This window comes from Ctenopharyngodon idella, chromosome 15 (genome assembly GCF_019924925.1).
Source record: "Ctenopharyngodon idella isolate HZGC_01 chromosome 15, HZGC01, whole genome shotgun sequence".
Taxonomy (NCBI): Eukaryota; Metazoa; Chordata; class Actinopteri; order Cypriniformes; family Xenocyprididae; genus Ctenopharyngodon; species Ctenopharyngodon idella.
In genome coordinates this window covers 29,065,527-29,078,730 of record NC_067234.1, presented here as the reverse complement: position 1 = coordinate 29,078,730, position 13,204 = coordinate 29,065,527, and the positions used below count along the sequence as shown (strand labels likewise).

The following is a 13,204-nucleotide window of genomic DNA, read 5'->3' as shown; positions in this document are numbered from 1 at the left end:
TTTTAAAATGAAATTGATCCTCGTCTACACTGCCGTTCCACAGCGTTTCAGAAATGATCTCAGTCTACACTACACGGCCGAAAACACGTCACATGACCGTTCATGTACACTGGGCATGCGCGTACAAGTGTAAACAGTTGCCTCTTGCGCATGTAGGCAGCTGCGCAGTATTAAAAAATGCAGCCTAACTGCAGAATGGCTGCTAATAATGACAACAAAGCCAGCAAAGATTGCAGTTAAGTCTCCATGTTATTGTTTACACGGTCGTCAAGGATACGCAGAGCGAAGATGGGCAGCCGTGGCATCGTTTTCAAAAGTCTCAGTTTTGGCGTTATTCTATAGTCTTTGGTTTTGGTCTGTTTATACTGAAATGCAACCCCTGCGTTTTCAAACTAAAAAGGGGTCTGCAGCATTTTCAAAAGTCTCAGTTTTCGAGGTTCAAAACTTATGCGTTTTAAAACGAAAATGCACTTGTGTAAACGGGGTCGGAGACTTTCGAAAACGCTGCAGACCACGTTTTAGTTTGAAAACGCAGGGGTTGAGTTTCAGTATAAACGGACCAAAAACAGAGACTTTTGAAAACGATGGCGTGGCTGCCCACGTTCGCTCTGCGTATCCTTGACGACCGTGTAAACAATAACATGGAGGCTGACCTGCAATCTTTGCTGGCTTTGTTGACATTTTTAGCAGCCATTGTGCAGTTAAACTCTGCATTTTTTTTTAATACTACATGCGAAAGAAGCAACTGTTTACACCTGTACGCGCATGCCCAGTGTGCATGAACGGTCATGTGACATGCTTTTCAGTCGTGTAGTAGACGGAGTTTGTTTCTGAAACGCAGTGGAAACGCCAGTATAGATCAGGATTGTTTCATTTTAAAATGCCATTTTAAAACGAAAAAGCAGAGTGTATAGTAAGAGATACGAAAACTGTACCCCCCTTCACTCTCTCTTTCACGGTTTATTAAACATTGACCACAAAAACATGTTTTTTTAACTGAGAAATTTGCAAAGTAGGCTATCTTGTCTCTTTGACATAACAGTTCATTTACAGCGAAAGCAATAATAATGCAGCATTTCCATCATTTACACACTGTATCTCAGGTGCCACAGCTGACAAACGTGACTTGGAATCTGGTCTGCATATTAAAATTTTACACAGTCCTCGCTAAGATAGGCAGAGAATATTAGCGCAGGAGGACTAGCGTCACTTTCAATTGCGCTTACATTAGGTGCCTAAAAACAAATCCCATCTGGGGTCAGAGTCAGTTTTGTCATCTGGATCGATGGTGGCCGCTCATTCAGGGGTTTATTCTACCTTTTGTATGTCATTGCGCTGTATTCCCTCTGCTGATGGCGACGGGAGCCAGCCGGCTGTCACATTGATTAATGGAACAATAAAATTTACAGCCAGTGTTTACTTCATTCTCCTCATGCGAGTCTTGTTTTCGAAGTACTCCTTTTTTAAGCGCTACAGTAATTCTGCTGTCCTGTTCTATTGTTGTGTTGATATGGGAGAAGTAGTGATTTGTACAAGCTGTTTCCTTTCCCTCGTCCGTATGCTGGAGGAGCAGAGCTGTCTAGACTGAGCTCTGCCACAGTGGGTAGGGACTGTGTTGTGCAAAGCTCAGATGGCACAGCTATGGACCATGTGCTGTGTTCCTCTGTACTGTGACAGCACTGATGGTGGAGAGTCGAGGTGTAGAATTGTGGTTTGGGATTCAAATGCTGCATCGAAGTTTCACAAGCTTTGCAGGACAGCCCATGAATAGGAGATTTCAGCACTCGTTAAGTAGTTAATTTTATCATTCTTACATGGGCTAGAATGAATTGTGATATTGCAAAGTATTTTTATCTGTTATGTTTCTTTAAAGAAATTGTTAAATTACTCTGCAAGGTGATTAAAAAAGTGCTGAGAATGTGAATTGTGTTAAATGAAAAGTTAAAAGCCTTATTTGAAAGCAATTAGAGGTGATTACATTTGCGTAAGTGAACAGAACTCTTCATACCATTTATTCAACGCATTCAGTCTTTAGTAAATAATAATAATAATAAGATTAAATTATTATAATAAGAAGAAGGTTTTTTTAACAGGAAATCATCATTTTAGAATGATTTCTGAAGGATCATGTGATCTTGAGAGTAATGGCTGCTAAAAATTACTGGGTCAGTAATATTTTAAAGGCAGGGCTTTGCGTCAGATGACTCTGGAACACTCAGAGGTTATTAAATGCAAAGGATCAAACAGGCATGTGTAGCAATAACTGCTAATTGAGATTGTTTGCACCCTGGAACACCCTTTACTTTGTTGAACTGCTCCTCAAACAGCCCCTTCAATGATCATTAGCTGCTTCGAGAATCTGTTTTCAAAAACATGGTCACATTGGTTAAGGATGCTCTATGTTATCTAACATACACATAAAGATTACACAGACTTGACCCATGGCCCATTTAGCAGAAATTCTACATCCATTAACCCTTTCTGACAGGAAAGATTCATTCAGAGGCAAAAGCATGAGCTCCTCGCTTTATTTCTCTCCATTTCTTTTTTTATCTCCCTCACCTAACCTCTCATTCTAGTGGCACAGCAGAGTCTATTAATCCAGTAACCTATGACTCACTCACTTTCTCTTGTCTTTCAGATTTTTTCCATCATTATACCATGTCTGTTTCTTTCATCTCTCTCTAGTCCCCTTTATCTGTCCCTGGATCCCCAGTGTGAGGGCCGCCCAGGTTAGGGGAGTTTGAACAGAAGCTACTGGCAGCCTGCTTATTCATTTCCCCCTTATCATGGCTACTATTTGGAAGGGTCTTTCTCCACTGGCGGTTCCTCGGGCTAACGGTTGGTAGAGTGTGAACAGAAGGAAGGCTGATGGAAACTGGAGTGGTTGCTGGCTTTGATGGGAACATTTGAGGCACAGGCCAGTAAGATCTGACTCACCGTGGCCAGGCTTCCATTACAGAGCCTGATCCAATCTGTGGCGGCAGAGGAGCACTGTATCCCCCCCCCTACAGACACACTTCATCGATTGCTGTGTCAGGGGCCATATTATACCTTCCCCTCATTGAACTCTCATCGACAGGCCTTCCTCTTGTGTAGTTAGCCTACAGGATGACATTTATGCAGTAGCTGCCTGGGCGCACGCTGACAGCCCTGCTAATGGCTACTTTACAGATGGCATTTACTCCACCAGCCCATTATCATCAGTACAACACAGCTTGATCACATAAGGGCATAAAAAGAGCTATTGCCATTGTTTTTGGCCAACGAAATGCCTGCCTGTGGATATTTATGCTCTAATAACTGTCCATTTGTTAAAAGCAAAGGCTTGATACAGCTGTCTTTTTGTCCCACTGTCTATCAGCTTAACTGTAGTGAATTATGTGACAGAGCTCTTAAAAAGCTGGAATGGATGCTGAAATAATAATCGGGGGCAGAGACACAGCTGTTGTGTCCAAAACATGAATATCAGCTAATATTCTCCAAATTTAATCAGCCGGGCAGACGCAGCATAACGCCGCAGCCAATTTTCTGTATTTGAGTATGAAAATTTGACATCCCTACATAATACAATGTGCTTGTGGGTGTCGTAAGCCAGAAATGATGCTTATGATTACACAAGACATTTAAATCACATTGGTTTTCATAAAAACAACAACAACAAAAACACTTAAATATCATAAAGCAGTCTCTGTTCCAAAACCTAGTGAAGCTGCTGTGCTGTCTAGTGTCTAAACGTGTATACATATGCAGCAACTCCACTAACTCACATAAGCCACAAATTGTACTCTTCAGGTGATGATTAAATATTCTATATTTATTTAGATGGCACTATTTAGGTACTTTATGTTCTTTGAGGCAGAAAAGGTTTATGTTGAAACAATATTTTATTGGCTGCGGCTATTTGCAAATGTGTAAATAGTTATATTTAATGCAAATAGTGGCAGATACTATTTGCACTTCTGTGTATTGTAGTATATTATAAAACAGTGCAATAACAACAACATATTCAGTTTATATATTAATATTTATGCTGCTTTATTGGAACATTACTTGTTCCTGTCCCTAAAGCCATCCCCTACACATGCCATTATTTGGGTTAGTTCACCCAAAAATGAAAATTCTGTCATTAATTACTTATCCTCATGTCGTTCCAAACCTGTAAGACCTTCGTTCATCTTCGGAACACAAATTAAGATATTTTTGATAAAATCGGATGGCTCAGTGAATTAACACTTTCAAATGCAAAGAAAGGTACTAAAGACATATTTAAAACAGTTCATGTGACTACAGTGGTTCAACCTTAATGTTATAAAGCGACGAGAATACTTTTTGTGCGCCAAAAAAACAAAATAACAACTTTATTCAACAATATCTTGTCATGGGCGATTTCAAAACACTGCTTCATGAAGCTTTGCGAATCTTTTGTTTCAAATCAGTAGTTCAGAGTGTGTATCAAACTGCCAAAGTCACATGATTTCAGTAAATAACTGTTCGTTACGTCATAAGTGTTTCGAAACGTTTCAAAATTTCAATGGTTCACGTGACTTTGGCAGTTGGTGGGCGGTTGTAAATAGCACCTGCCAACAAGACGGGCTATTTACACTTGGTGTAAATAGACACTCCGCATTTAGTTTACAAGTAAAAATTCTCAGTGTTCAAACAATACTTGTTGTTTTGAAGCTTTTTAATATGATGTGACTAGTCATTGCACTAATATAAATGCATTATTATATAAATGCATTAATTCATTTGATGTTTGATACTTTCTAATTTTGCCAAATCATGTCTAAAATTGTTCTAAAATCAGTAATCAAAAATGTAACATTTTCTCAATAGCAAATTTTAAATGTTTGGCTGACAGTCGGTTTGGAGTAGAAACATGATAATATCATTAGAAGAGACTTCCATTTTATTTCAGCGTATGACACTCAAAATGTGTTTCTGGTTCTGAGTGAATAAAAATTATGGAGCAGAGCATTTTCAATCAATATTTTCCAGTATTGAATAAAATATAATCACATTTATAATAACATTTCTCACGCCTGCCTTCTTGGAAGAACATTTCCCCTGAGCTTTTCCCAGTACGTGCAATTTGACAAAGTAGGTATTCTAGAAGGGAGCATAATTCTGAGACCTGCTGTTTGGAACGGCCTTCGCATCAGGGACACGTCTGTGATGATTTAAATTGATGTCTATTTAAGCAACAGAGTTAAAATGTACATGCTCTTGAATGTATTTAAAGCATAAAATTATCATGGAAAGGTAGAAAAATATTCCTGCAGAACTGCAATAGAAGCTTCCAACCGCTGTTGTAAAGTAATATGTGATGATCAGGCCATTTCACACTGTGAAGATTACATACACATGCTAACAAAACCCTACGTAGCTAAACACACAGCTGTCACACAAAATGAGACGAAAAATCTTTTCTTTATTGAGATCAGCGTTGCTGGGAGTATTATACAGCTGCTTACTCCAGGATGCGCCTTCTATGGCAAATGGATTGCTGAGGCTTTATTGAAACCAATAGCTGGTAAATGCTTAGAACAGTAACATTCCCGCTAGTGGTGAGTTCTCAGTGGAATGATTTAGTAAATTTTAAACTCACAATCCAGATGGCTGCCTCTGCCTCTCACGGGATGTATTAGTCACAAGGTAGCATTTCTGTCACAAGCGCCAGGTCTCACAAAGAAGCACCTTGTTAACTGATAAATTCTGGTTGTAGATTTACTCTGGGCTCCAAAGTGGCGGTTTGACTAGCTTTTATAACTGTAGTATACTCAACGCACCCCGCTGATATTTTAGGAGGGGGATGCCACTTAGGCTGATATTTACAGAGGAGTCCTCTGGCCCTGATGTGTTCCTGCAACCGTCTGGCATTTTACTGCTGACAATTAGGCATGAAGTCTCAGCATGCAGCATTGTAAACAAATGCAGCATAATGTCAAAAACAGTGAATCTTTAATAGCAAGCCTGTTGGAATATTAGCTGGCAGACAGTACAGAAAATGCAGTTCACATTCTAAAGTAGACAAATGAGATCACATTGCATTACACTGGAGATGTAATGGTGTCATCTTAGGTCAATGTGTTTCTCTCTGTTGGAGGTCAGGTATTATGTACATGCCAAACAGATATTGATTTAACCTCATCTAGTAGGTTAATTTAAAATCCATTTGTGAGCATCATAAAGCATGTTTGTTGGAAAAAACAAATCATTTTCTTAATCATTGTTTTTCGGTAAAGATATTTACACATCATATAAACAAGATGTTTACTTGAGGAGCAAAATTGTGTAAGTTAAGACTTTAATAGGATATGTATTTAATTAAATCTGTTCTTTGTACTGCATAGCAAATAGTTTTAGTTGAAGACAAATACTGAAAGTATTTGAAAGAAGAAAATGTTAACTTTTTTGTTACCTGATTCACATGATCAATAAAGTAAAACACTTTTGTGTTACCAATTTGCATAATTCCTGAATCAGACACATTAAAGCAGGCTGTGCATGCAAATAAACATGCATTCTTGTCCATTTGAAGTGAATTCGGCTCTCTGTGTTTTATGATTCTGTAACGGTTTTTCAGCTTTAGCTGTTCTGCCATAATTTTAAAGGCCCATTTAAGTGTCTTGGAACTTGCAGCATTATTCAATGTGTTGAGGTAATTTCAACTGAAATGGTAAGAAAGGGCGGGATATATCGAACAGCCCTGCCCCTTTAAAAACAAAAAAACAAAAAAAAAGGGCTAATAGCCTATCGTTTATATGACAGCTCGGCCAGAGCCGCTGGGCTCGGTAAAGCTTTGGTTTCCTTCTAATCTCTAACCGTTTCTCCTCATAATCTCAATATTGCTTTAAAATATAGCATTCTGTGCAGAATTCAAATGTGACAATGAGAAGCGATAAAATCAATCAAAAACCACAGCCAATCAGAAGAGAGTGTGGGCGGGCTCTCTGGACAAGAGCACAGCAGACACAATGAAATGGGCAAGTACATAGTAAAATTCATAAATATTACTCCATTTAAACATTATTTAAAGTACATATGAAGTGACTGAATCAGTCTTTGTCATAGAATATACTTGTTTGTTTGCATTGAGTTGACAGTTTGAACGTTCTTTTGCACATTTATTGATTTTCAAGATCTGAGGTGATTTAGCCAGTGTTGTTTTCATTACAGCTAAAAAGCTGTGAACACAGAATGATATTCAAACTCACATTAGGCGCTTTTAACATTAAATAAAGCACATAAACAGTACCTGATATTATCAATGCCATACTTTGTGTTGCTGTTCTAAAATAGAAACCGTTTCTATAATAGAATCGTTGTGCGTCACCGTTGCGGCTGGTTAGGACAAAAACTCAGATTAACATGGAAAAGATACCTTTTATCGCGTCGTGGCGTTGCATCGCGTCTGGTTAGGACACGATGTAACGTGAAAACGGACTTCATTCATGTCAATGGAAAGCATATTTACACTGTCTGAATCGTTCCCTATTCTCTATATAGTGCACTATGTGCCATTCACCATATAGAAACTAGTAAATGTGTATCTGTTTATAGTGTAGGAGGGGACGGGACTTCAGATTCTAGAGGGCATTTGATTGGCAGAAGATCTCATGAGAAACTGAAATGCGATGTGATGTCATGAAAATCCATGATCCATTTTAGCGGAAGTGAGAGACTGTAAGTTTTCTCCTAAATGCAAATTTTGTCATTGTTTTGGAACACACCAGCTTATTCATAACCTTAAGGCTAACATGTTAATACTAAATTTAAAAAACTTAAAAAACAAGATTTAAAAAAACTTAAATCTTGATTTCAGGGGGACTTTAAAGTCAGAGGTCTTAAAAACAAGACCCCTGCTTATCAAAAGTCAAAGGAAGATTACTGAATGAATCCACATATGCGGTTCATTATTAGTACCAAGCTTCTTGGACAGTATCTCTATAATGGATTGCCAATAAGACACTGTATCTCTCCATGGAAAACAGATCATGTTAATCCAAGAAGACATTCACACTCAACTTCCTGGGTGAATGGGAATGGAGGTGTGAGGAGGAGAGATAGTAAAGTAGCTGAGGCTTCATGAGGGATCAATAGTAGGGGAAAAAGTGGGTTAGTGTCAGTACTCCTGAGAGAGGACGTGCTGACCATAGTTAACACTGAAACATAGTGGCAGCCATCTGGAAAGGGATGCTTGTGACAGGGAAGGGAGGCAAATGGGCGGCAGGGAATAGTGAAAGGATTCGTGTTTGTGGAGAGAGCAAGAAATGATCTATGCTGAGGCAAACATGAGGAATGGAATATGAATTATGAATCTTGTACTACTGGCTTGCATTCTGCTGCTCTACCCCAGTCTGTTGGACACACACTGCAGCTCTCTGCTCAGCCCTCTTTAATCTCAGCCCTGGAGGTCATTCCTCCTTCCTAGACTGGCAAGTATAATGAGCAGGAATGAGAGGAAGAGTAGAGGAGAACGGGTGGCGAATGAAGAGAGACTGAAATTAAAAGGTACCCGTTTAACACCTTCTGCCAGGCTATAGCTTTGCTATATTGGATTTTTACCATGTAAGCTCAGAGGTGAGAAGTCAGGAATCATTTTTGTTCACCTCTAGCACTTTTAATGTCAAATCAAATGTGGTCCCCATAAGAGGCAGGATTGTAATTGTGTGATTTGGGTGTCTGGCATGGGAAATATAGTTGTCACCAAACAGTCTTTTGACCCCTTTAAGGGTGCGTTCACACTTGTCATGTTTTTCTTGTTATAGTCGCGAGTTTGCCCATCACAGGCATCAGACGCGCGCCTCCGTGCAGCAGATTGTTTGTTTGTTAAGGAAGGATTTTGACTCCTTTACACATTTTATAAACTCTTCACGAGCTCCCAGCTGGCCAAAATACCATCATATGCAGCCTACAAACACACAACAAGAGCATTTAGCCCAGCACACAGCATTGTTTTGTATGTTCGGTAAGTTCCGTCTCAAAATAGGCAATACATCATAAAATCCGACCAATCAGGTGGTGAACGTATCCCTATGCCTTTAGGTTCGGTGATAAAATTGCAAATCTGAACACTAATCAGACCAGGTCTAAATGTTGTTGTTGTTGTTTTTTGGTCCAGGCCAAACAAACCAAACAAATCAAACGAATGGACATGCAATGCTTCCAACCATTTCTAGGTTATGCTTTGGTTTTTGTACAAGCTTAGTCAAGACCATTATCAGGTGTGAAGCTTAAAGGGATAGTTCACCCAAAAAAATGAAAATGTTATCATCATTTACTCACCCTCATGTTGTTCCAAACCTGTATGAGTTTCTTTCTTCTGTTGAACACAGAAGAAGATATTTTCAAGAATGTTGTCTGTAGCCATTGATTTCCATATTATTATTATTATTTTTTTTTTTTTACTACTATGAAGTCAGTGGCTACCGTCAACTGTTTGATTAACAACATTCTTTAAAATATCTTCTTTCTCATACAGGTTTAGAACAACATGAGGGTGATGACAAAATTTTCATTTTTGGGTGAACTAAAACACTTCTTTGTATGAGCCAAGATATCGATGTCAGAGTTGTCATGATAGTATATTAAATGCTTAATTCTGGTTCTTCTCACATGATGAAGGCCCTAACCAAGCATTTACAATACCCAAAGCCTAACTAAAACTAAATGCAAATCCAGACTAACCAGATAAATGACAACCCTTAATGTTAGGCTCCCCACAACAATAATCAGATATTCTAAACTAAGTAAAATAAGAAGTAATTAAACTAATTATAATTAAAATAATTACATTTCAGAATTCTAGAAATTTTAGGACCTGAACTTTCTTCAGAGTTTAACCAATGAATTTACATGGCTTCCTTTTTAACGAAAAAAAAATGTAATACAAAGGCCTATTGAGTTTTTATTTACAATTAATTTTAATAATTAAATATTTTATTAATTTACATGACTTTTCCAAAAATCACACTTTTAAAATTAGGCTTCCTCATATATCCTGAAGAGAAAAAAAAAAGTTGTTAAGGGGGGTGAATTAAAATAAGAAAAACATTATTTTAGCTGTTTTAGCTTAATTTAAAGATTGTTTTGTTTTATTTTAAATCATTTCAAGTAATCTTGAGACTCCTTTATAGGCCCCAGCCCTGTAAAAGAAATGGTTCATCTAAAAATGAAAATTGCCATCATTTACTCGCTCTCATGTTGTTTCAAACCTGTCAATGGGGTCCAGTGTTGTTTTAGACTCCACTGACTTCCATTAAAAAGTTCATCAAAATATTTTGTTTTGTTTCCACAGAAGACAGTCATATTTGATCTTGCATAAAATATGAATATAGGAACATTATCTACATCTATCCACAAATCTCATCTTGAGATCGCTGTGAACATTCAGCTATAAGTAGAGTGTGGTTTCCTGATGAAACGCATCACAGTGTCCATAAATTATTTAATCCTGATGACGACTGATCTGAGCTGCTGTTTTGTAGCTCTGATGGTCACTGACATGCTTTATGGAAAGCATATGCTTCAGCTAACTGCTAATGGAAAAGCATGGCTGAATGATCATGCTTCCAGATGCCAATATGATTATGTAGCTACACCACTGAGAGCACTTAGAAGTCCTTCAAATGTAACACAAATCTGATATTTGGTCCATACATAGAAAGCCAACTTTGTGGCCTGTTTCCCAAAAAAGGCAAGGTGGGAATATTACACCGCCTGTGGCTGGAGAGCGGACCACAGTCACAGGGGCTTTCTCTGATGATCCATTAGGCTGCTCTGGAGTCTGTAATCCCACCAAAGGCTGTCACTGACCTTCCCTGTGTCACATCTCTAATAAGGCTAGTTTCTTTGGATTGCAGAGCGATGGGCTTTAACGTTAGCTTATGAGCTCTTGTGATATGTGCCATGTCATTAATGTACAATCAGGCTCTGGGTTAGCAAGAAAAGGAGGAAGCTTCAAAAGAGCTCTTCCCTCAAGTAGATGTGAGTGTCATTGGTAATCGGATTGAGGTTGGAGTGAGGCATGGCCTTGAATATTCCACTGCAAGCTTCTGTGCTTTAATAACTCCCAACTAGAATCTAGTAATAGTACCATTAAAGGAATAGTTCTCACACAAATGAACATTCTGTCATTATTTGTGTTTTCTCTCTGTTGTGGAACACTGCACTTTTCAATATGACCAACGGTTGTCAAGCTCTGAAAATTAAGTAGAAGTAGTAGTTCATACTAAGGTTATTATAGTTTTGAATTTAGTTCATTTTAAGTACTAAAGTAAGTACTAAAATAACCTTAATATTTGAACTAACAGTAATACTAATGCCCACTTACCTGACGGCCGCATCTTTAGCTTCCAAGATATACAAGACGGTTAGTAACCCAGACAGCAACATAGTCTGGCCCAGATCCGGCCCACATCTGGAACATGTGGATTATACACAGACCAGATGTGGGCCGGATCTGTGCTGACACTATGTTGCTGTCAGGCAATAGCGACAAATAATATGAGACACACTGGCAGTTCTCCACACATCAGAAAGCTCATTTCCTACGTCTGCTTTGGTTTTTAAGCCTCAAGAGACGTGTAACGCTATCATAGTTTGCATGTTTCTGCAGTGTGCGGTTTCTGAAGCATTTCAGCTGAGGTGGCTGGAAATGAGGCTCTGTCAAGTATTCCTGTACGTGGCAAATTTGCTGACTCAGTCTTCTGCTTGACGTGCCACTGCACTGATATGCTTGACATCGCTCAAGTGCTCATAACAACTGCAGTTTTCTTCTGAAGTTTGTAAGGGAGAGATAGACACACAGGAGAATGGCAACAGAGATGAAGGAGGAGATACACTGCAACTAGCTTTCAAATGCAGTATCTGTGGATGACAAAGCACATGAGGTAATGTGTCAAAGATAGTGAGGAGAGACAGAGAGATCACGTTTCTTAGAGTGCAGCTGCTAGCGTAATGAGGGGTGATGAATGTCTCTCTCTAATCACTCTGCTATGTTTCAGAAAAGATGAGGAAAAGTACATTAGAGAGCCGTGGTGTTTTTATGCAGCGGCAGATCTTAATCAAATCAATGAGGAGCACTTGAAAAAGTGTGCTATCTAAACAACAAGAGGTAAGCAAATAGCTCAAGAGCCTCGGCTTTTTAGATGCTGCTTAAAAGCTCGTGGAGTCAGGAAATCAGAGAAGTCATTTGTAACCCTCTCTTTCCTAACCTGAATGCTAATGGACAGGGAGGATCTCACACGGAGTGATTGAGAAGGTGTAAAGAGCGCATTTGGTAGTTAATGTGAGTAAGAGTGAGCGAATGAGGGGACTGGATGGATGAAAGGGTGGGAGGATAGGGGTAGTTTTCCTATTATGAGTCAAAGGAAGACAGAGCATCAATAATATATCTTGTTCAATTTCAAGGTGTAGATTAGCGTTCCCTTGGCGTGACTTCAGATAGTCTTTACATAATTAAGTTGCAATGAAGAACTTGAGAGCGAGTCTATTCTCTTATTCCGCCTGATAATGGAGATTTATGTGGAGCATTGTTGAATATGAATGATTTACATCAGCCGACCACTTTAAAGCGGGAGCGGCAAGAAAGGTGGAGAAAATCTATCTATCTATCTATCTATCTATCTATCTATCTATCTAGTTAAAAGGCCTAGTTATATGAATTTCTTTGAATTTCAGTTTATTTTATTTCTACTTACAGTTTTTTTTTTTTGTACAATCACTAGGACACATTTCTCAATACTTAGGTCACTTTTTCAAAAGTCTTTACACAGTGAACACAACAGCAGTCTATGTGAGATAAACTGTGGATCATTAATCATTGGTTTGGCACAAAATGCATTAAGTGACTACATCTTTCAAATTACATCTGTTCTTTTCTCACTTAGACACAACCTCTGCCAAAATGTACCTACAGGCCAATTTGAACATGTTTACATACTCTTTTCAAAACTGTTAAACTTAAGTTCAAAACCTATACCTATTTCTATAGTTCTGTCATGACAACCCTTGGGGGATTGGTATAATAATACCCTGACAGCAACATAGTGCCGGCACAGATCCGGCCCACATCTGGTCTGCACATAATCCACATGTACCAGATGTGGGCCGGATCTGGGCCAGACTATGTTGCTCTCTGGGTAGAGATTGGCATGGTAATGGATATGGCAATGTTTATGTATTTGGTCTTGGCAGA

At 38.7% G+C, this 13,204-nt stretch overlaps 1 protein-coding gene across 1 annotated transcript in view; it reads right to left on the bottom strand.

Annotated features, from left to right (window-relative positions):
• rtn4rl1b (reticulon 4 receptor-like 1b) overlaps nucleotides 1-13,204 on the bottom strand; it is a 198,971-nt gene that overhangs the window by 50,446 nt on the left and 135,321 nt on the right. The gene's annotated exons all lie outside the window — the stretch shown is intronic.